Genomic DNA, 24,915 nt, shown 5'->3' on the forward strand with positions numbered 1-24,915 from the left:
TATTTTATAGTTGCATCTTTAACAACAACAACAACAACAACAATATATTATTTATACCCCGCCCATCTGGCTGGGTTTCCCCAGCCACTCAGGCCAGCTTCCAACAGAATATTAAAATACATTAATATATTAAACATTAAAAGCTTCCCTAAACAGGGCTGCCTTCAGATGTCTTCTAAAAGTCTGGTAGTTGTTGTTTTCTTTGACATCTGGTGGGAGGGCGTTCCAGAGGGTGGGCGCCACTACCAAGAAGGCCCTCTGCCTGGTTCCCTGTAACTTGGCTTCTCGCAGGGAGGGAACCGCCAGAAGGCCCTCAGAGCTGGACCTCAGTGTCCGGGCAGAACGATAGGGGTGGAGACGCTCCTTCAGGTATACTGGACTGAGGCCGTTTAGGGCTTTAAAGGTCAGCACCAACACTTTGAATTGTGCTCGGAAAGGTACTGGGAGCCAGTGTAGGTCTTTCAAGACCGGTGTTATGTGGTCTCAGCGGCCACTCCCAGTTACCAGTCTGGCTGCTGCATTCTGGATTAGTTGCAGTTTCCGGGTCACCTTCAAAGGTAGCCCCACATAGAGCGCATTGCAGTAGTCCAAGTGAGAGATAACCAGAGCATGCACCACTCTGGCGAGACAGTCTGCGGGCAGGGAGGGTCTCAGCCTGCGTACCAGATGGAGCTGGTAAACAGCCCCCTGGACACAGAATGGACCTGCGCCTCCATGGACAGCTGTGAGTCCAAACAGACTCCCAGGCTGCGCACCTTTAGCACATAAATGAGCACAGTCATCTGTCCGTCATCTTTCTGGCTGGTGCAGAAATGACCACCCCAGAAAGTTGCATGGAGTTCGGTGGGACTAAAATCACAGAATTGCAGAAACGGCAGGGACCCCTAATGCTTATCTCGTCCAACCGCCTGCAATGCAGACATCACAGCTAAATTACTTGCTCCCAAGTAACTGTGCACAACACTGCAACCTGAATACTGCAGCTGAAATGGGGCACAGTGCAGTGCTGAGGCCTCAATCATAGTCTGGATTAATAAGAAACATCCACCAACGTGCCCATTTATGAGATATTGGATGAAATCTGTTTCTATTCCTTCTTTTATACCACTCCCCAAATGCAATGGGAACCCACAAGGGAAAATAACGACTGCCAGTAGACAGAGTTGGTGTGTCTCAAAACTCGAACATAGCTGGAGCTGTCATTCACCTGAAATACAGCCTTTCTCTGCCACTACCAACCCTTTGGGGTTTGTGCTATGCTAAATCTGCAAATGCAGGACAAACTTCATCTGCAGGAACAAACTGTAATTCTGGGCTGGGGATGGGATGAGGGAGAGATTCATTTCACTTCACAGCCAAAGGTGGATCTACCTCATTTGCACTTTCTGGAACAATACACAAACCAAAACTCTGGAATGCACGCTTCTCTGAATTTTGCAATCTCCTACCACATAACAGCATACAGAAAGGCATATACTGTGCTCAAGTGCACATGAAAAATGCATATATTATTGAAAATAACATGCGAAAAATGCACTACACTAGGAAACATTGCTTTGCAAATATGCTTACATGAGGCAAGATTGCGTACAAAAATCTGTTTACTAGGAAAAATTGCCACTGAAATGCTATGGTGGATTTCCACAAGAACTTTTTTTTTTAATGCAAACTGATGGAGAAAATGTGGAGGTCCGAACATAAAACTGGAGAAGCGAGAAACCCAAACTGACCAATCTGCCCCTCCCTCTCCTGGCTCAAGCTATTCAGATTCCGAACTCAGCTAGACTGGTAAAGAAAAAGCGATTTATATGAGTTGTATATGCGATATAACACTGTGCCACCAGATGGCGATGTGGAGTCCTGTTTTTCCTCTCGCTGTTTTCCCTGTTCAAATTTACAACGCTTTAAACTGAAACGCTTCTTGGATGCGTCTAGATCCAGCCTCCTTCTGCATTTTGTAGGTGTGCAAAAGAAAACACGGGGAGATCCCATCTTGGCCAGCTCTACTTCAGCCTTTGCCAGTGGGGTGCCCATTTAAAAATAATAATCTAGAAATGGTTTAAAAACCATGTATCGACCAGTGATCACAGGGTTACTGGAAACAGTGTCTTTCGGCCATCAAATGCCTGGGTTAAACAGGAATGCTTCAAAATTTCTCCTGGATATCAGTAACAAGGCAGGCAGGTGCACCTCACCAGGGAGGGTATTCTGCAACTGGGGAGCCACCACTAAAAAGGCCCTGTTGTGGGTCAGTGCCAACCAGGCAGCCCCCAACCCTTGCCAAGCTGCTTAACGCCTCAGCTCTTGGGGTGAGCATTTCTTGCTTGCCTTTCCGCCGTTTGGTTGGGGCAGGAAGGGGGTAAAAGGCCACGTTGAAGAGCTCCGTTTGAGAAACATCTGCAGTTCACAAAGATGTCAAGACTGATGGAGAGCAAGAAAAAGTTCGCTGGCAGGAGCAGGGGTGGAGGAAGGGGGTGTGGGAGGGGCGGTCCACCCCAAGTGTCACCCTGACAGGGGTGATAAAAGGACAGGTGCGGGGCCTGCAGCTGTAGGGTGGCTGAGACCCCACGGTGCGCCCTTCCCCATCCCTTCCTGAGGGTGCCATACGCCCCGTTCTGCCCCTACGGGTGGTTTGTCCCACTCCTTGGCGCACCGCCCCAGGTGCCCAAGATGCTTCTTCCGCGGCTGGGCAGGAGAGGGTTACCGCATTTTTCGCTCCATAAGACGCACTTTTCCCCTCCAAAAAAGTAAGGGGAAATGTGTGTGGGTCTTATGGAGCGAATGCAGGCAGGAGGCTCTGCTCAGCGCTCCCTTTAAAGAGCCGCGGGAAGCGTGTGGCTTTGGGGGGTTTTTCCTCGAGGAGGGAGAAGGGACTGACGGGCTGCCCTCTGTCCCTTCTCCCACCTCCTGGAAAAGCCAGCAAGAGCTCTGCTCAGCGCTCCCTTGTAAGGGCTCCCTTTTGTCCCTCATCCCGCTTTGCTGGGAAGCCAGAAGAGGCGCTACGCAGCCATCGCTCTTGCTCTGCTGGCTTCTCAGCGAAGCGGGAGGAGGGACGGAAGGGTTTAAAGCAAGGAAAGCAAGAGCCGCTTACATGCTCTGCGCAGAATATTTTTTCCCTTGCTTTCCCCCTCTAAAAACTAGGTGCGTCTTATGGTCAGGTGCATCTTGAGGAGCGAAAAATACGGTATTTTTGATGGACAAGGCATCCTCAGAGTGCCTCTTGTACTGCCCTTCTGTCTCCCAACCAAGCGAAATCCACTCGACAGTCGAGGGGGACCCCTGAGGCCATCCGGCGGGGAGTCAGAAAGCCCACGCTGAGATTTAGGGGAGCACTTATATCGCTTCCACGTCTTCCATTAGCTAAACCCTTGAGGGTGCTTAACACAGTGTGCACGGGGGGTGGTGGTTTAGAGTGGCTATGCCCCTACAACTGTAAAAAAATCCATTCATTTAAAAACACACAGGACTTCATTATGACCCTCTTGGGTGGGAGGTGACCGGGATCAGATCCGGTGGCCTCCTCCTGTACTCTGTTTGTCATTTGTGATCAGCCTGGTTGGGGGTGTGTGTGTGGATTTGTGTACTATTTTACAGAGGCCAGCTCCCGATTTGTGGTCTCGTTCTCTAGCGGTTTCTCGTTTCCCCATTATTAAATTCAGTCCTGAAATCTGCCTGTGTTGTTTTCTCGCAGTTTCTCATTTTCCCATTCTTCAATTCAGCCCTCCACATTTTCTGCATCAGTTTGCAAAACTGTGTGTCCCCCCCCCCCCCGTGTTTTTTTGCGGGGGAGGGGGCAGGGATTGGTGGTGGAAATATTTGCAGAAAAAATGCTTTACCTGTATACGTAGAAATCGAATGAAGTCCATGCAAAGCCTCCTCCACAGAATAGCTTTTCTTTCTCACCCCAGACTAGCAACGAACCTCCACGCATCAGCAGCCTCTACCTGTTGACTGGCTTTGCAAGGGGTCCCCTTGGCTGGTGTTTTTACTCAGTAGCAGAGGGATGAATCGGAAGGCTGAGATGTACCACGGGGGTCACAGGCAAGAAGGCTTTGGCCACGTCTAGACACCCACAAGAGAGTCTTCCTCTTCTGCGCTTGTTTTGCCCTCTCCCTCTGAGGCCACCAAGGACCTGTTTGGGGGAAAACAAAAAGGTTATTAGCAGGAACAGAAGTGTGGCTATCGATTAAAAGCCTTTTAAGAGCCGTCTTGCTTTTAAGCAGTTAATTGATCAGCAACGGACTCTCACGCTGCACACCCCAGTAGATGAGTTTTCGTATACATTACTTGAGTGGGCAACCGCATCGGAAAATTCGGGAAAGTGCAAATTTCATAGGATGGGAGCGTTCCGGTTCTCATATTCTTTGGAAAAGGGCAAATTAAGAAGGCTTGTCCTTAAATGTGAACAGAATTCCCCACCACGTTTCCCCAAACATCTATGCATAATTTTCTTTTCTTTTGAAATATTTTTAAAATTTATTTTACAAGTGCAACGTTATAACAACACAAAAAAGATATCCACATTTAGAGATTTCTCTGAATCTCGAGACATCCAATCGTCCCCTAAAAGGATCCTTTTGTCAACCTTTTCAACTGCATAGTGTTTCATAATCCATATTTTAAATCTCTCTATATTATCCATGTTATTTGCTACATTCCAAGTGTTGTTAAAATCCTGCTAATGCTTTCATCTGCTTACAGAGGTCTCCTAAATAAATGATAATTTCCCCCCCCTATACTTTATTGAAGTTTTTGTCTTCTTGGTTCCTGAGCTTCCCAGTCAGTTTTGCCATTTCGGCGTATTCCAACAGCTTGACTTGCCATTCCTCTCTGGTACGGATTTCTATGCATAATTTCCTACACCTCTGTCGTGTCCCAGTGGATGCGCCCCTGGCCTGATCCAGTAGGCTCTTCTTATTTTCTTATGGACTGAATTTCCCCCTCCCCATCCCTAATTGTTGCCTAAGATTCTTGTCTGCAGGCTAAGGCAACTAGAAAAAAGGAGCCACCACTTTTAAGGCTCTGGTCCTCAGCCTCTGATCTCAACCCAGTGCCGTATTTGCGCAGAAGCTAAACAAGCTATAGCTTAGGGCCCCACTCTCTTGGGCCCCCCCCCCAAAGGAAAACTGGATGCACATTTCCAAAATATAAGATAAAAAACCAATAAAATAAAACCTACATACAGCAAGAGTGTTTTGTGTTGTGTAGGTTCCTGTGATGTAAGTCATGGGCCCCGCCTGCTAGCCTGCTCCCTAAAATATCACTGGTTTGCTCATTTTTATATATAGGGTGCCTAAATTCTGCACAGACTATTATGTGCAAATGGATTTAGATACCTGTCAGGTCCATAAATTACCACATAGCATATATTCAGCTATTAAAAGACGCCCGCTTCTTGGGAGAAAAGCAATGACAAACCTAGACAGCATCTTAAAAAGCAGAGACATCACCTTGCCGACAAAGGTCTGTATAGTTAAAGCTATGGTTTTCCCAGTAGTGATGTATGGAAGTGAGAGCTGGACCATAAAGGAGGCTGATTGCCAAAGAATTGATGCTTTTGAATTATGGTGTTGGAGGAGACTCTTAAGAGTCCCATGGACTGCAAGAAGATCAAACCTCTCCATTCTGAAGGAAATCAGCCCTGAGTGCTCCCTGGAAGGACAGATCCTGAAGCTGAGGCTCCAATACTTTGGCCACCTCATGAGAAGAGAAGTCTGCCTGGAGAAGACCCTGATGTTGGGAAAGATGGAGGGCACAAGGAGAAGGGGACGACAGAGGACGAGATGGTGGGACAGTGTTCTCTAAGCTACCAGCATAAGTTTGACCAAACTGCGGGAGGCAGTGGAAGACAGGAGGGCCTGGCTTGCTCTGGTCCAGGGGGTCATGAAGAGTCGGACACGACTAAACGACTAAACAACAACAATATATTCAACAGCGATAATTTGTTGTTGACAAAGGACAGCTGGGCATATAAAGGGCCCCATTACCTTCAGCAGCTTAGGGCCTCATCAAACCTAAATCCGACCCTGTCTCAACGGGCACACAAAGCTCTGCAAATAGCCAGCTGGCTCATGTGCCTTTGGGATCGCCACCCCAGCGATTCCCCACATCTCTCACAGTGCCAGGGCTCCTATGCCAGCTGCGCCGGCTTTTGGGAAATGCCCTGGGACATTTTCAGACTTTCTGCCACCCGCTGCCAGCAACTCCTTGGAGCCTGGGGCTCAGTCTGCAAAAGCATGACTAATGCGCAGGCGATGAGGCCGTGCCGAAAACATGTGCCGCACAAAAGTGCTGACTGGGTATGCGGGCACCCGAGGCGGAGCCCGAACCTGGTGTTTTCACAGCCTGTTGAGAGCAGGAGTTTGGATTGCACAGGAGAATGTATCTCGAAAGGCCACGTCTTCTTAGGGAAGTGACTGCAAACAGAAACGGCAAGGCTTGCTCCACTTTTATATAAACCGAGGAGATGATAATAATAATAATAATAATAATAATAATAATAATAATAATAATAATTTATTTATACCCTGCACATCTGGCTGGGTTTTCCCAGCCACTCTGGGTGGCTTCCAACAAAGTACAGTGGTACCTTGGGTTAAGTACTTAATTCGTTCCGGAGGTCCGTTCTTAACCTGAAACTGTTCTTAACCTGAAGCACCACTTTAGCTAATGGGCCCTCCTGCTGCTGCCACTGTGCCGCCCAATTTCTGTTCTTATCCTGAAGCAAAGTTCTTAACCTGAAGCACTATTTCTGGGTTAGCGGAGTGTGTAACCTGAAGTGTATGTAACCTGAAGCGTATGTAACCTGAGGTACCACTGTATTAAAATACAGTGGTCTGTTAAACATCAAAAGCTTCCCTAAACGGGGCTGCCTTCAGATGTCTTCTAAAAGTCTGGTAGTTGTTCTTCTCTTTGACATCTGGTGGGAGGGAGTTCCACAGGCCACACTGCCTTCTTTGCAACCTTCCGAGGGCCACCTGGCAGTTATGGGCGGGGCCGGAGGCAGAGGTGGGCGGAGCAACAGACACTGGGAGGTTGTGCTTCCTGGCAAGGGCTGCCCAAGGAAGGTTGCAAGGGACATTCTGGGATCCAATCAGAGACCGGGATGCCTGCTTTAAATCTGTGATGTGCCACTCTAAACGGGGCAGTTGCCTGGGACGAAGAGGCCGTGGCAGCGATGCTTCTGAATGCTGCTTTCTGGAAACCTCAGGAGAAGAGAAATTGCTCTTTGGCTTTAATCCTGGTTTCTGGTTTCCCACAGTCGTGTGGTTGGCCGTTGTGAGAACGGGGCTGGGCTCGATGGGCCACTGGTCTGATCTAGCAGATAGGCTTTTCTCATGTTCTGCAACGGGCGAGATTTCGCAGCCTAATTATTCCTGGAAATTACTGCATTGCTCCAGCATTACGGCAAATTCTAGGAACTCCGCAGAGTGCAGCCCCTCTTTGGAGGAGCAAGACAGACAGCAAGAATGCAGAGGAATAATCGAGCAATACCTTCTTCCCCAGGCTTTCCCTAATCCATAAGACCAGACCCTGTTTTCCTTTTCCCCGAATTCCTATTTTTTATTTCTTCTTAAATGACTTTTCATCATTCTGTTTTACTGGTTTGGCAATAACTCCTTTTGTTTTAATGCTATTGCTCATTGTTCTGAGGTTGCACCCCGCTTACAGCTTCTTTAAAAAATATTGAGGTTTATAAATACTTTGTAATGAGCACTTAATTTATAGTACAGTGGTACCTCTAGATACGAATGGGATCCGTTCCGGAGCCCCGTTCGCATCTAGAGGTAAACATAACTAGCGACGGCACGTCTGCGCATGCGCACGCCGCTTTTTGCTGCTTCTGTGCATGACGTCATTTTGAGCGTCTGCGCATGCGCAAGCGGCGAAACCCGGAAGTAACGCGCTCCGTTACTTCTGGGTTGCCACAGAGCGCAACTCGAACGCGCTCAACTCAAAGCATATTTAACCCGAGGTATGACTGTAAGAGCATTTTGGATCCTTCCTTAAGAACTAAATAATTGTTCGTTTGCTATCACCCATTACATTGGTTACCGTATTTTTCGCTCCATTGGACGCACCGGACCATAGGACGCACCGGACCATAGGAGGGGGAGAACAGGGGAAATTTTTTTTTCTTGTTCTCCCCCTCTAAAACAAGATGCGTTCAAGGTACATTCACTAGAGCTTGTGGGGCTGGCGGTGGGGCGAAGCGCTGCTTTCCCCCACCGCCAGCCTCAAAGAGCCCTGAAGCCTTTGGAGTGCAGTGCCCCGCTGCCCTGCAGAGGTTTGCACGCAGCCGTCCCCAAGCTAGAGCAGCGAGACGGAGCCCTCCGTCTCGCTGTTCTAGCTTGGGAACAGCCTTGCTAGCTTCTGCAGGACAGCGGGGTGAAGGCACCCCGCTGCCCTGGAGAGGCTGTGCGCACAGCCGTCCCCAAGCTAGAGCACCGAGACGGAGCCCTCCATCTCGCTGTTCTGGCTTTGGAACAGCCTTGCCAGCTTCTGCAGGACAGCGGGGTGAAGGCACCTCGCTGCCCTGCAGAGGTTTATGCGCAGCAATCCCCAAGCTAGAGATGTGAGACGGAGCGCTCCGCAGTGCTCCGTCTTCCTGTTCTGGCTTTGGGCTTAGCGGCGCAGCCTGCATTCGCTCTATAGGACGCACACACATTTCCCCTTAATTTTTGGAGGGGGAAATGTGCGTCCTATAGAACGAAAAATACGGTACTTACTCCATGGTTCTCCTCTGCCCTCCCCTTTCATCTTCACAACGACCCTGAGAGGCGGCTGGGCTGAGAGAGGGTCACTGGCCTGAGGTTTCCCCCAGCGAACAGAATGAGGATGCGGGGAATCACATTTTTAAAATAGCTGCATGGAAGAGTGCAGCAGTTGTAGCTTGCACACACGCAACTGAATTGAGGGCTATAGTAAAACTATGTGGAATTATTCCCAAATACAGTGGTACCTCTAGTTGCGAACGGGATCCGTTCCGGGGTCCTGTTTGCAACATGAGCAGAACATAACCCGTGTCTGCGTGTGTGCGGGTTGCGATTTGCCATGTCTGTGCATGCGCGTGATGTCATTTTACGCGCCTGCGCATGTGTGAGAGGCTAAATCCGGGAAGTAACCTTTTCCAGTACTTCCAGGTCGCCGTGGGACGCAACTTGAAAAAACGTATCATGAAGAAAGCGCAACACGAGGTATGGCTGTACACTTACGGAGCGCAATTTTGCCGATTTGCTTCCAAGCAGATCATGGAAGCCCCTTCATGGATCACTGCCTTGTCGTGACAAAGGCGCTTGAATAACTCAGAGAAGCTATGATCTATGCCAAGCAGGGCACCCAAGATAGACAGGTCATAATGGAGAGTTTGACCAAACGTGATCCACCTGGAGGAGGAACCGGCAAGCCACTCCAGTATCCCTGCCAAGAAAACTCCATGGACAAAGACAACCAGCATGAGTTTGACCAAACTGCGGGAGGCAGTGGAAGACAGGAGTGCCTGGCGTGCTCTGGTCCAGGGGGTCACGAAGAGTCAGACACGACTAAACGACTAAACAACAACAACAACAACAGATCATGGAAATGATCTGCAGAGCTGGTCTCTTTGAGACTTTCCAGGGTCGGAAGACTTTCCCATCCCACACACACACACACATCCTGACTGCTGTACTTGTGACCTGCTAGGAAACTATCTCATATGTGCAACAGTGAATCATTGTTTGCCCCTCTACAAATGCTTATTTTTACCTGCCTTTGGAATGTGGTCCTGACCTTGGGATCATACCACTCCAGCAGGGAAAGGGGAGCGGATGGAACCAAATGGGAGGGATGCCGGGATGTGTGTGTGTTGGTGCTTTTTAAATCACAGAGCGGAGTCATTTCAGAACCAAAACTCTTTTTTTAAGGGTCATATTAGGAATGGCACATTTTCCCCATAAACCACCCCTCCTTTTGCACGTTCGTTCCTGCAAAGGCCGCCGAATTATAATTATTTATTTTGCTTTCGGACGGTTGGCGTTACTTTCCAAATGTACGATGCTTCAGCTTTTGCATTGTTAATGGAGAAATCTGAGGGCTCCCATGGACAAAAAACAAGGACACCAGCCAGGAATACCAGAGCAAAACAGCAGCCAGTAGACCTGGTCTTTATTGAAGACTGTCGCGACAGGACTCCCACCTGCCACAAGGTGGAACAAGGTGGAAGCCCCGAACAAAAGAGAACCCAAACTTTTATTAGCTGCTGATCCCCATGTTACACCCCCCCCAACTACATCACTAATACATCATGGTTACATCATGAAAGGGGAGGTCTGGTGGCAGTAATCTGAGCATCCTGGACCCTGCCCCATGCTTCCCCTTGCCCTCCACCAAACACCCATCAAGTGTAAACAAAAGAGATATTTACATGTCCCTTTTCCCCACCCTTCTGTTTCGATCTGGGTTTGTTATTTCTGGAATGGCTACCTGTCTGGCACTCAGGTATCGGGATGCCAGGAATTATCCCTCAGGCAGAGGGGCTGCTGAGTAGCTGAGCTCACATGTCTAGATGAATTTCTGAAGTATTCCCAGTGAGCCAGTACATAGAGACAATTATCAGCGAATTCTTACATTTGGTATTCTGCAGCAGAGGCCCTTTGAATAGATAGGAAGAAACTGTGATGAAGTGTTTTGTGGGGACAAATCTCAAAATTCACAAAAGCTATTGTGCTGATTTTGGTAGTGGGCTGCATGTGCATGGTATCTGCTGGAGGGGCAACCCCCCCCCAACCTATACATACCGTATTTTTCGCTCTATAAGACGCACCTGACCACAAGACGCACCTGACCACAAGACGCACCTAGTTTTTGGAGGAGGAAAACAAGGAAAAAAATATTCTGAATCTCAGATGCCAGAACAGCAAGAGGGATCTCTGCGCAGTGAAAGCAGCAATCCCTCTTGCTGTTCTGGCTTCTGGGATAGCTGCGCAGCCTGCATTCGCTCCATAAGACGCACACACATTTCCCCTTACTTTTTAGGAGGGAAAAAGTGAGTCTTATAGAGCAAAAAATACGGTAAATTCCTGCAACAGCATCGAGAAGCGGGGTTTTTTTGCAAATGCATTATGATAATAATTATGAGTGATGGTGCGGCGACAGCACCATGGAGGCAGCAGCCTTCCCCAGCAGCCGGAGAGAGAACAGATTCCTTTCTTCGATCTGACCGTTCCCTGCAGCGCTGGATCGATATGAAGTGTTGATGGACTTGCTGCTCTTATTCATGGACTGCTGCTCCAAACAGAACAACATTTCCCTTCTTGCAGAGGGGTATTATATATTTATGAGGGATTAGGGAGATACAGAAAGGCAGCCCCTGCTGAACTCTGAGGCCCATTGGTTGCGAGAGTCTGTTTGTAGACTGAACAAACTCCGTGGCAGAGCTCTTGCCATGGATACAGAAGGTCCTGGGAAAATCATAGAAACATAGAGATGGAAGGGACCAAATGGAAAGCGTAAAGCTGGTGGTCAACAAAAGAGGTTTAAAGACCATCTCAAGGCAAATCTAAAAAAATGTACAGTGGTGCCCCGCAAGACGAATGCCTCGCAAGACGGAAAACTCGCTAGACGAAAGAGTTTTCCGTTTTGGAGGTGCTTCGCAAAATGAATTTCCTATGGGCTTGCTTCGCAAGACGACAATGTCTTGCGAGTTCCTGCTGGTTTTTTTCTCTCCTCCCCCCTTTTTCTAAGCCGCTAAGTCGCTTATCAGCTGATCCGATCAGCAGATAAGCCGCTAAAAGCCGCTAATAGCGCTAATAGCGCTAATCCGCTAATCCGTCAATGGGCTTGCTTCGCAAGACGAAAAAAACGCTAGACGAAGAGAATCACAGAACGGATTCTTTTCGTCTTGCGAGGCACCACTGTAGTATAAACACCGACAATTGGGAAACACTGGCCTGCAAGCACTCCAGTTGGAGAACAGCCTTCGCCAAAGGTGTCAAGGGCTTTGAAGACACTCGAACTCAGGACACAAGGGAGAAACGTGCTAAGAGGAAGGCACACTTGGCAAATCCACACCGTGATCAACTCCCACCCAGGAACCAATGTCCGCGCTGTGGAAGGATGTGTGGATCCAGAATTGGTCTCCATAGTCACTTACGGACTCGTTGTTGAAACCGTGTTTATGGAAGACAATCTTACTCGGCTACGAGGGATCACCAAAGAAGAAGAAGAAGATGGATACAGAAGGTCCAGGAATCTCAGCTAAAGCATCCAGGACAGATGGCCATCCAAACATTCAGACATGCAGCCTGGACTTGTGCTGAGAAATGCGGCATGAAAGGAAGCCTAGATGAGCCCTTCGTTGACTCCGCCTGCCATTGGCTCTGGCGCCACCTGCTGTTGGCCTCCCTGGCTTCCGCCGTACCAGCACACAATAGCTGCCACACACTCTTCCATGCCAACCCTGAAACCTTTCGATGGAGGCCAGTTAAGAAACCGTTTAAGCAAACTGCGTGGGCACTTCAGGAACCGCTCCCTTTGCACATAGACCAGCCAGGCAGAGAGCTTTGCCTGGTGCCTGGAAACGACTTCAAAAAATACAGGCACTTTTGTGATAACATTTGTTGTTGTTTAGTCGTTTAGTCGTGTCCGACTCTTCGTGACCCCCTGGACCAGAGCACTCCTGTCTTCCCCTGCCTCCCGCAGTTTGGTCAAACTCATGCTGGTAGCTTCGAGAACACTGTCCAACCATCTCGTCCTCTGTCATCCCCTTCTCCTTGTGCCCACCATCTTTCCCAACATCAGGGCCTTTTCCAGGGAGTCTTCTCTTCACATGAGGTGGCCAAAGTATTGGAGCCTCAGCTTCAGGATCTGTCCTTCCAGTGAGCACTCAGGGCTGATTTTCTTCAGGATGGAGAGGTTTGATCTTCTTGCAGTCCATGGGACTCTCAAGAGTCTCCTCCAGCAGCAGAATTCAAAAGCATCAATTCTTCGGCGATCAGCCTTCATGATGGTCCAGCTCTCACTTCCATAACATACTATTGTATATAAACAGCAGAACGTATCATTTGATGTAAGAAACCAGAAATGGAAGCTGAGGGAAGTCAACGGGGGATGGGGGGAGAATGAAAAACTAATGTTTAGTATTGATATTGGATATTTGTTTTGGAAATGGGAAATCAATAAAAAATAAAATAAAATAAAATAAAATAAAATACAGGCAGTTTTCTCGGTTGGTTGACCCGTCTTTTAAAGGGGGAGGCAGGAAACTTTATCGCCCCCCCTCCAAATTTTAAGCTCAGGAAGGGAGCTTGTGTTTGGTGGCCAATGGAACAGGCAGGGCAAATGTGGGTTTTTAAAAATTATTATTATTATGCATTAATTGTCCTTTAAATATATGCAAGTGTTAGTCATGTTGCTGCAGCTGTGACATGCAGGGGCTCCGTCTTAAGGAAAGGAGGGGGGCAAAGCAAACATTTGCTGATGGCTTTTAATAAGCCATTAGTGTCTAATTATCATGCAAAGAGTGCAATTAGGCTCACACAGCCTGTTCCAGCTCGGCGTTCTCCCAGATCCAATTTGCCAACTTGGTTTCCGGGTGGCGCTTTTGCCGCGGAGCCTTGAGGAACCCTCTGCCAGGACTTGAGTCAGGAGGCTCCCGGCATGTGGGTGTTACAGACCGGCTTGGCAAAAGACGCTTCTAGGTCTTTGCCCAAACTCCGTGGGTCTCTCTGTTGACAGCTGCCTGCCTGTGTTGGAGGAGTGTCATAAACCAACATAACTAACATTTTACATTTATGCTTGCTCTTCAGAGCTGACTTCCCTCCGTCCTTCTTCTGGTTTTTTTATATCACGTATAATTTTATCGCATTATTTTCTTCCATTTTATATGTTGTTATTCATTTTCTATATTTGTCCATAGTGTAAAAAGTAAAGGTAAAGGGACCCCTGACCATTATGTCCAGTCGTGACCAACTCTGGGGTTGCGGCGCTCATTTCGCTTTATTGGCCAAGGGAGCCGGCGTACAGCTTCTGGGTCATGTGGCCAGCGTGACTAAGCCACTTCTGGCGAACCAGAGCAGCGCATGGAAACGCTGTTTACCTTCCCGCCAGAGCGGTACCTATTTATCTACTTGCACTGGTGTGCTTTCGAACTGCTAGGTGGGCAGGAGCAGGGACCGAGCAACGGGAGCTCACCCCGTCGCGGGGATTCGAACTGCCGACCTTCTGATCAGCAAGTCCTAGGCTCTGTGGTTTAGACCACAGCGCCACCCGTGTCCCTGTCCATAGTGTATCCATAAACAAATAAGTCCTCATGTTTATACAGTTCTTGTTGTCTCTCTGAATTCATTTACCACTACTGTTAGTTATATTAGTTTCCTTTTACATTTTGCTTCTTATTATTTTCATTATCCATCACTTTTCTTAATCTTTCCCGTTATGAGGTTTGTTTCCAATTCTACTGGTTTTACTATTTCATCTTATCTTTCCTATACACAACATAAATTTTCCCCATTCTTTTTGAAATGTTTCCTTGCCCTGTTTTTGAATTTTCCCTGTTAAATTTGGCTATTTCTGCATATTCCATTACCTTCTGTCGCCATTCTTCTACTGTTGGTAATTGCTGCTGTTTCCAAACCTAGCAGTAACCTCGCCGCTGTTGTTGCATATAAAAACAGTTTCTGGTCGTTCTTAACTATATCTTCTCCTACCATTCCTAACAAGAATGCCTCCGGCTTTTTCAAAAACATATATCTAATGATCTTATTTAGCTCATTGTATATATTTCCCCAGTACGTTTTTACCTTACCACATGACCACCACATGTGAAAGAAATTGCCTTCTTTCACCCCACATTTCCAGCAATTCTTGTTTCCTGTTTTGTACATCCTTAACAGTTTAGTTGGAGTGAGGTACTGCTTTTCCTTCTAAGCAATCTTCCAGGGGCCGCATGGGGGTGAAGAGGGCAGGACCGGGGGCCAAAGTGGAAAGAGCAATGGGTGTCAATGGGAGATAGGGCTGTCAACAGCTACAGTCAAACCTCAGTTGTCAATCGTAATCCGTTCCGGAAGCCTGTTTTTGGCTTCTGAAATGTTTGACAACCGAGGCGCGGCTTCCAATTGGTTGCAGGAGCTTCCGAAAAACGTTTAAAAACCGGAGAATTTTCCTCTGGGTTTTCAGTGTTCAGGAGCCGAAACGTTCCCAAACAGAGGCGTTTGCGATCCGAGGTTTGACTGTACTAGCGGCATGGCTATACTGTTGGAGGCAGGAACTGTTAGGGATAATTGCTTTAATTCACACTGAAATGGGAATGGTTTTGTATTGGTGAAACAGCTTTAACATGGGGATTTTCCATGGGGCTATATTAAAAGCTTTTTGCAGCTTGATAATTAACTGTTGATCGTTCTCCACTCTACTCAGATATTAATACTGCACAGTCTGAAGAGACAGGATGCATAAAAACGGAGTCCTTCTGGAATAAAAACATAATGAAGGCCTGCAAGTTAAATTCAGACTTTCGCTTGCAGAACTTTCTTCAGCAGCACCACAAGGGCATCAAAGAGCTGGATGGAAAGGCGGCCAGTTCAGAGAGCGCCAGCTGGGCTGTGGGTCTGGATCGTGTTTTGTATGGCAGCAGAGATATCGCAGGTAGGGAGGAGCCACCCAGCAGCAGAAGCGGGGAGATAAAAGGACCCGAAAGCGAAAGTGGTGATTATGGGCCCCAGATATGAGGCTGTGCTGTGCACACAGAAGGAGCTCTGGAGAGCCAGACTGAAGCGGGTGAACAACCTCACAAAGAGCAAAAAAAGCTTTCTTGGCCGAGGTTTTCAGGACTTACCAGACGGATGCTTGGTAGGTCTGGATTAATGGGGCACCGGCATGCTATGAGCCACTTTGTGGAAGGGGGTGTGGAGCTTCAGTTATTGGGCCAAATAGGCCCCCTACCCTCTTTATCCATCCCTCAAGACCCTCCCCAGGAAGCACCCCATCTCCTCAGGCCACACTTCTCATTGGCCTCCCTCTGTGACACATGTGCAAATGCTTTTGCCAGGCATCTAGTCCAACCACCTGCAATTGCAGGAATCTTGCCATTTCTGCATATTCCACCAGCTTGGTCCGCCACCCTTCTCTCTTCGGGAAAGATCAGAAATCAGGAAGACCAAGTATTTTTTTAAAAGACTGGAATAACTTTCTAATATATTTGAGAGATCACTGTAAACAGCTGAAATCACTGGCAGGAATACAATGACACTTGTAACATGGATCTTGGATATTATGATTACACTGTATTACAGATAAAAGGTAACGGTAAAGGGACCCCTGACCATTAGGTCCAGTTGTGTCCGACTCTGGGGATGCGGCGACCATCTCACTTTACAGGCCGAGGGAGCCGGCATACAGCTTCCGGGTCAAGTGGCCAGCATGACTAAGCCGCTTCTGGCGAACCAGAGCAGCGCACGGAAACGCCGTTTACCTTCCCGCTGGGGTGGTACCTATTTATCTACTTGCACTTTGACGTGCTTTCGAATTGCTAGGTGGGCAGGAGCAGGGACCGAGCAACTGGAGCTCACCCCATCGCGGGGATTCGAACCGCCGACCTTCCAATCGGCAAGTCCTAGGCTTTGTGGTTTAACCCACAGCGCCACCCGTGTCCCTAAAAAATTTAAATTAAAATAAAAAGTTTATCTTATATTTCTGCATATTCCACCAGCTTGGTCTGCCACTCTTCTCTGTTCGGGAAAAATCAGAAATCAGGAAGACCAAGTATTTTTTAAAAGACTGGAATAACTTTTGAATGTATTTGAGAGATCACTGTAAACAGCTGAAATCACTGGCAGGAATACAATGACACTTGTAACATGGATTTTGGATACTATGGTTGCACTGTATTACAGATAGATTACAGTAAAAGATGCAGGAATTTTTTAAAAGAATTGGAACTCATGAAGGAAGGAGGTCTCAAGGTTCAAAAGAACCCTTTTCTTAATGTGTGAAAATGTCATGTTTGTGGTGTTTAACTTTTCTGTAAAACTAATAAAAAAATTATATATGGTGCAATGCAGGAATCTTTTGCCCAACTTGGGCATTATATTAGGGGAAACTGCTTTGCGAAAATGGGTACATTAGGCCAAATTGCAGGTGTGTGTATATTACGATAAATTCACATTAAAATGCTAATGAATTACCATGAATATATATTTTGTAAAATCCCAAACTGATATGGAAATGGGGGACAGAACATTTTGATCTAGCAGGCCAGATCCTCACTCCACACCCTCATTTACTCTGACAGGTAGGCAGAGCTCCCCGTCGATCAATCAGCTGACATATTGATGTCAGGTGACTGATTCATAGGGGATCCCAGCCCCCTGCTGCAGTTGACCAGTGGGGTTTGGGGAAGGGGGTCTGCTTCCCCATCCTTTCTCTGCAGGGAAACTGCTGGCTAGCAGGATTGAACCCTGCCTCTTGATGCCTCTCAGTGATGCCAGGTGATTGACAGGTGGGTGCGGTTTCTGGGAAATGCCCTTGCAGGCCAAACTGGACGCACCAGCAGGCCAAGATTGGCCCACGGGGCAGACACCTTAACCTAAGCCTGAATTATTGCAATTAATTAATTGACCTGCAACTCTCCCACATGATGTGGCCAAGCCAGGCACCCACCCAAATCGCGCTGGGTGGAAACTAGCTTGCGATCGTTTTAATTTGGGTCGCATTATCTATATTTAGCAGGCGTGACAGTACATCGGCAGCATTGCTGGGTGTTGTTCCTTGCCCTGCGCGACCTCGGGAAATCCAGCTCCCTTGCCAAGAATACGCTACAGCTCAAACGCGAGGAATGCACTTTTGTCAGACACGATGACAGCCTGTTCCTGAAACGATGAGCAGCGTTACATTTTAATAGCCTAATGTCACTCTCTTCCCTCGGACGGGACATCCTGGTCCAAAGAATGCTGCCCGACAAGGCAGAGAGAAAAATGCTTGATGTAACCCCGAGAGGAAGGGTGGACCTTTAATATATAACTAACAATCATCTAATATCTAAATAAAACAAGCCTACCAATTAATTGGTATTGCTTTTGAATTATGGTGCTGGAGGAGACTCTTTCTGAAGGAAATCAGCCCTGAGTGCTCACTGGAAGGACAGATCGTGAAGCTGAGGCTCCAATCCTTTGGCCACCTCATGAGAAGAGAAGACTCCCTGGAAAAGACCCTGATGTTGGGAAAGATGGAGGGCACAAGGAGAAGGGGACGACAGAGGACGAGATGGTGGGACAGTGTTCTCGAAGCTACCAGCATGAGTTTGACCAAACTGCGGGAGGCAGTGCAAGACAGGAGGGCCTGGCGTGCTCTGGTCCAGGGGGTCACGAAGAGTCGGACACGACTAAACGACTAAACAACACCAACCACCAAATAAATAATAATAATAATAATAATAATAATAATAATAATAATAATATATTTATATCCCGTCCATCTGGCTGGGTTTCCCCAGCCACTCTGGGCAGCTTCCAACAGAACACTAAAATGCAAGTCTATTAAACATTAAAAGCTTCCCTAAACAGGGCTGCCTTCAGATGTCTTCTAAAAGTTTGGTAGTTATTTTTCTCTTTGACATATGGTGGGAGGGTGTTCCACAGCGTGGACGCCACCACCGAGAAGGCCCTCTGCCTGGTTCCCTGTAACTTGGCTTCTCGCAGTGAGGGAACCACCAGAAGGCCCTCGGAGCTGGACCTCAGTGTCCGGGCAGAACAATGGAGGTGGATACGCTCCTCCAGGTATACTGGGCCGAGGCCGTTTAGGGCTTTCATGGTCAGCACCAACACTTTGAATTGTGCTCGGAAACGTACTGGGAGCCAGATTTGGATGTTAGGGACGTGGGTGGTGCTTTCGTCTAAACCACTGAGCCTAGGACTTGCCGATCAGAAGGTCAGCGGTTTGAATCCCCGAGACGGGGTGAGCTCCCATTGCTTGGTCTTTGCTCCTGCCAACCTAGCAGTTCGAAAGCACATTAATTTGCAAGCAGATAAGTAGGTACCACTCCGGCAGGAAGGTAAATGGTGTTTCTGTGTGCTGCTCTGGTTCGCCAGAAGCAGCTTAGTCCTGCTGGCCACATGACCCGGAAGCTGTACACCGGCTCCCTCAGCCAATAAAGCCAGATGAGCACTGCAACCCCAGAGTCAGCCAAGACAGGACCTAACGGCCAGGGGTCCCTTTACCTTTACCTTTACCGATTTGGATACATCATTCCTAAAACACCTTTCAGGTTTCCACTAAGGGCTTAAATCAGGTGTCAGCAAACCTTTTCAGCAGGGGGCCGGTCCACTGTCCCTCAGACCTTGTGGGGGGCCGGACTATATTTTGAAGGGCGGGGGAGAACGAATTCCTATGCCCCACAAACAACCCAGAGATGCATTTTAAATAAAAACACACATTCTACTCATGTAAAAACATGCTGATTCCTGGATCGTCCGCGGGCCAGATTTAGAAGGCGACTGGGCTGGATCCGGCCCCTGGGCCTTAGTTTGCCTACCCATGGCTTAAATGGTCCCCAAACAGGCCAGTTCAGCAATTCTTAAATACCAGTTCACATTAGGAAGATGCCGTTTGTCCATCTCACTCAATATTGTCTGCACTGACTGGCAGCATCTCTCCAGGGTTTCAGGCAGGGGTGTCTCTACTTTTCCTCTTGGGGGACTGAACCTGAGACCGTCTGCACACCAAGCAGATGCTCTACCACTGAGCTGTGGCCTGCGACCTGCTTTTCAGCGCCAAGCTCAGGTCTTGAAATACGTAATACTAAGGACTAACAGAGAAGAATGTGTCAGGGAACTGCCATCAGCTCAGAATCGAGAGATGGAAGGGCAGTTGGGTTACAGGGAGCCTCCAAAAATCTTGCAAAGCAGTTCCTCTTCTGGTGAGGAGGAAAGCCCTACCGCCAGTGGGGAAGAGGTGCAAGGACCAGAGGATGCTAGGGAGAGCAGGCCGGAGAGGCAGGAAGCACGCCCTTGCCAGCGCCCATTCTGCGCAGTAGGCTTTGGCGCAGGAAGGGGTGGAAAAGGCTGGGGGTCACGCGACTGTTATGCTGGGGGAGGTACAAGGACCGGCCACTCCCGGATTCTGCTAGCGATTGAGCCAGACATGAACTTACGACGCTCTTCACTGTAAATAGTTTGCACCAAGAATAAAGCCTGTAATAGACAGGTCGGAGTCTTGCCTGGTTACTCTCGAGCAACAACCACAGCATCTGACAGAATGCATGCCTCGGAGCATGTGCAGAGTGCTCTCCCACATTCAGCATTGTGGCAATCAAAGTAAGGGCAATGAAAAGGAACAGAGGAGAACAACAGCAGCAAGACTACTGATTGTAAAGTATTGGAAGACACAGGATTTACCCACACTGGAAGAATGGCAGATGAAAGTGATGGACTATATGGAACTGGCAGAAATGACTGGCAGAATCCGTGACCAGGGAGAAGAGTTGGTGGAAGAAGATTGGAAGAAATTTAAAGACTACTTGCAGAAATACTGTAAAATTAAGGAATGTTAAAACGATGTCTGATGGAAAATAAGTGGTATTGGTAAAAAGATTTCTAAGAATATGTAAATAGGGATTGACAATTGGAAAGTTTATATTTATAATAGGTTAACAACTTGAGTAAGGATAAATGCTAGAGGGTGAGGACTTGCTGAATTAAATATCTGAACTGGAATACAAAAAGGGAGGTGTGAGGAGGTCAAGAAACTAGTGAATGATGATATGAAAATACTAATCTATTTTCTGTTTTGCTTTTTGGTCCCCCCCTCTTTTTCCCCTCCCCTTCTTTTGTTAACTGTTTTCTATTGTGTACTTCTTATGTGTTTTGTCTTTGTATTTTTCCATTTTTGTAGTTTTTCTTATATTTAAATTTTGGAAAAAAAAATGAAAAGGAACAGAGGAGGAGGAGGAGGAGGAGGAGGAGGAGGAGGCAGAGGCTGGCTTTCCTGGACATCTTGAGCACCAGTTTGGGCCTTCGTTCTTAATAGAGAACAAACTTAGGTGGCCTCTAAGGTGCTACTGGGCAATTTTTAAAATTTATTTCCACTGCGTGTTTGGTTCGCCTGCTCCTTGCTCAGTAGCAAGCAGAGGTGATATGCCCTGGGTGGTCTTCCAAACATTCCCGCCTCTCTGTCTAGCCGCTCCACGGCTGCTGCCCTTGTGAAGATGGCTCAGATAAGCACAATCGATCATTTCACTTAGCCTTTTGCAGGCCACACAGCTACAGGTATTTGCTCAGCGCGCTGCCCTCGCTGAAGTTTGCCTCTGGAGAGGGACAAAACTGGTTTCTCCCAGTTTCTCATTCTTCCAATCAACTTCAGTTCTTCACATCCCCAGATCAGCGTGTGATTATTTTATTTTTATATCGGAAAGGTCCTCGTGAAACTTCGCCAGCAGTTCCGCACAAATATTTCCTAGTATACATATTTGGGCATGCAATTTTGCTTAAGGCACACCTGCTTGCAAAGCGATTTCCCCTAATACAATGCATTTTTGCACGTGATTGTCACAAATAGGTTATGCGCATGTAGTGTTATGCATATCACTTGGCTGGGAAACTGTACTGCAAAATGTGCAGATTTTGAAGGATGGGTGTGTTTTTGGTTGTCATGTTGTTTTTAAAAGGGGCAAATTAGGTAGGCTCACCTTTAAATGTGATTTTTTTTTTTAACGTGAAACTAAAATCATGTGAGATTTAAAAATGTTTGTGTCAAGATGCTTCACTTTACACTTGTTCACTTTTAATTACAGGGACCGAGCAACAGGAGCTCACCCCATCGCGGGGATGTGAACCGCCGACCTTCTGATCGGCAAGCCCTAGGCTCAGGGGTTTAGACCACAGTACCACCCACTTTTCCTTAGGACATCCCTATTTTCATCAGAGAATCGTTGGAGGGTATGGAGTTATCTGACCCCAGAGCCGTCTGAAGGCGGCCTATATAGGGGAGTTTTCATGTTTGGTGTTTTATAAATGTGTTGTGTTTTTATAAATGATGGAAGCTGTCCAGAGTGGCTAGGGCAACTCAGATGAGCAGGGAATAAACAATATAGCAACAACAACAACAACAACAACAACAACAACAACAGGACATCCCTATTTTCATGTTAGAGGTTATGCATGTTCCAGGAAGCATAAATTGGGGACGTTGACATCAAAATGTGAATTGATGAAGATTTCTCCTTCCTCCTTAAAGGTCCTGAACAGGCAGCCTACTCTGAAGACAGCTAATTCTTCTGTGTTTCTGCCCAAAGAGTCATTCCCGGATCTGATCTTAGCTGATTTAGAGGTTGCGAGAAGACGTTTGCCTTTATTTATTTGCGGCGTTCGTCAGCCATCCTTCAGCGAGACAACCCAGGGAGGAATCCTTGCATCAGTAAGCCTATGTAGCAACAACACCAAAAACCGAATCCACATGAAAGCCTGAAAACCAGTAATTAGTGCAGTCAGCACTCTCTGCGAAAACAGGTAATTACAAACTCAGCACATCCGAGCTGCACATCTCACCGTCTTTCAGAGGCCTGGGCAAAGAGGTGTGTCTTCACCTGCCCATGAAAAGCAAAGGGCATTGGTGCAAGAGGGGTCATTCCAGAGATGGAGTTTCACCACAGACAAGGTCCTCTGCAGGAACAGCTATAGCAGGGAAACCAAAATGCTTGTTTGCAAAGCTATTGTACTACCAGCCTTACTGTATGCTTGTGAAACACGGACCACTTATAAACGCCAACTCCTTGAAAGATTCCATCAACAGTGTCTCCAAAAATTGTTACACATCGCTTGGGAAGACAGGCGAACTAATGCCATAGATGTTGAAGCAATGATTCTTCAACATCAACTTTGTTGGACCAGTGTTGAAGCAATGATTCTTCAACATCAACTTCGTTGGACGGGTCATGTTGTGCAGATGCCTGATGATCGTCTTCCAAAGCAACTACTCTACTCCAAACTTAAAAATGGAAAGCATAATGCTGGTGGTCAACAAAAGAGGTTTAAGACTGTCTCAAGGCAAATCTAAAAAAAATGTAGTATAAACACCAACAATTGGGAAACACAGGCCTGCGAGCACTCCAGTTGTATTTCAGTTCAACAACTACTTTGATAAAATACATATTTTGTTATGTGCAAATGGCTTTAGATACCTATTAGGTTTGTAAATTACCATACAGCATATATTCAACACAAAAAACAGCGACAATTTGTTGTTGGCAAAGGACAGCTGGACATATAAAGGGCCCATTACCTTCAGTAGCTTAGGGTCTCATCAAACCTAAATCTGGCCCTGATAGATGTTAATGAGGAGATTTCACCCCTCCTACTGCAAGAATCTGCTGATTTTCCAGAGAGGAGGGGGCGGATTGTGCTTGCTACTTATTCCGCTCCAGCCTCACTTCAAAGGGGGAGACTGAGTGTTATCTCTGTGTAGATAAGGTCACTGCGGAAAGCAGCTGTAACTCTCAGTGAGTCTAGCGTCTCCATTTGTATATAGTTTGTATAGTACAGTAGCTGTTAGTGAATAAAAGAAGATATTCTTCAGCGCTGTCGTCCAAGTGATTTATGCTCTGCTATACTCTGCTGGGCACGGCTGTCTTCTGGAAGTGAGTTCGGTGCTCACAGCTCTGAGTTGTGAGTCCACAGCACTTAGACCTGTTCCTGCAGAAGAAGGTCTCTGGAAGTGCTACCCCAGCTCGCCTGGCCCAGTCGGGGCTGAAGTGGTTGAGCCCAGCCCAGTGGCGTAGCGTGGGTTGTCAGCACCCGGGGCAAGGCAAGTAATTTGCGCCCCCTAACCCGTGGATTTCCGCCCCCTAACCCTAACCCCCAGATGTTGCGCCCGGTGCGGCCGGCCCCCCCTGCACCCCCCACGTTACGCCACTGGCCCAACCGGTGGCACTGGCTCAAGGGCGATGCTGACAGTTAAATCGCATGGGGGAAATGACAAGATTGAGCCGTTTGGGGCTACACAGGTCAGTTCCCATGCAAGGCAAAGCAGCAACCCACCAGGACAGGTCTCTGGAAACCACTCTGCAAACTGGTGTGCAACCAGTACAATGTTGTGTCTCCAGCTCCCAACGCATCACAGTCTATGGGATCCTCAAATCATGGAATTGTAGAGTTGGAATGAGGTTCATGTAGTCAAAAGCGACTCTTCTTCTGTAGCGCAGGGCTGATCCACGTGAGACAAACCTAGAAGCGCAAATCTGGCAGAGAAGTGTTGAAGGCAGGTGTGTTTTGCGCTCACCGAACCCTTCTGCCATTTCATCCATTGATTTCCCAGGCAACGCAGACCATTCCCTTGGGAGCGCACACTAGAACTCCCCAACAAACACGCAGAGAATTACTGCAGCAGCAATGATATGTACCCCCCAAAGATGCAAAATCAGCTTTGGGAGCATTACTTCTTTTTTGGCAAACCCTTCCGGCCAACGCATGCTAGTGTCAGTGCTGTGAAACGTGATGCCAACGGAACAGAACAACCTTGCTTTGAAATTTCGCTGCAAATTCTGTGGACGAGCCAGTGCGGTGATTCACCCTGCTGCCAGATCTTCCTGGCGCGCCGGCAGCGCACTCACGTTTAATGAAAAATGCATCCCTTCTCATTTGCAATTGCTCCCGTCGGCCGGATCCTGCATTATTGATAGCGCCGCCGCCTGTTGATTAAGAGGGAACGGAACGGGTGTGTGTTCCTGCAAATCCCCGGGAGATGTTTGCCTACCTATCCAAAGTTAATTCTGGGTGCATTAAAACACAGACATTGACTGACAGGGATAATTGCACCTGGAAGAGGCTGGAGTAGACACACACACACACACACACACACAATGCCACAAGCCTTCGTCACACGATCCATCTTCCTTTATTACTCTCTCCAACAGCAACGTCAAAAGGTTTCTTGCAAGTCCCTAGTCTC

The 24,915-nt window shown here is 47.6% G+C and overlaps 1 protein-coding gene across 2 annotated transcripts in view; it reads right to left on the reverse strand.

Moving 5' to 3' along the window:
• The window catches only part of FRMD6 (FERM domain containing 6), a 159,338-nt gene that overhangs the window by 102,927 nt on the left and 31,496 nt on the right, over positions 1–24,915 (reverse strand). Inside the window, exons 1-2 of one of the 2 annotated variants that reach the window (XM_083515215.1) lie at positions 9,378–9,703; positions 3,837–4,179 (exon numbers count right to left, since the gene is read on the reverse strand). The gene's annotated coding sequence lies outside the window, so the exon portion shown is untranslated. Of the gene's footprint in view, positions 1–3,836; positions 4,180–9,377; positions 9,704–24,915 lie in introns of those variants that run through there. The other variant, XM_083515214.1, reaches the window with a different exon arrangement.

Source organism: Podarcis liolepis (genome assembly GCF_965112155.1).
Source record: "Podarcis liolepis genome assembly, chromosome: 1".
Taxonomy (NCBI): domain Eukaryota; kingdom Metazoa; phylum Chordata; class Lepidosauria; order Squamata; family Lacertidae; genus Podarcis; species Podarcis liolepis.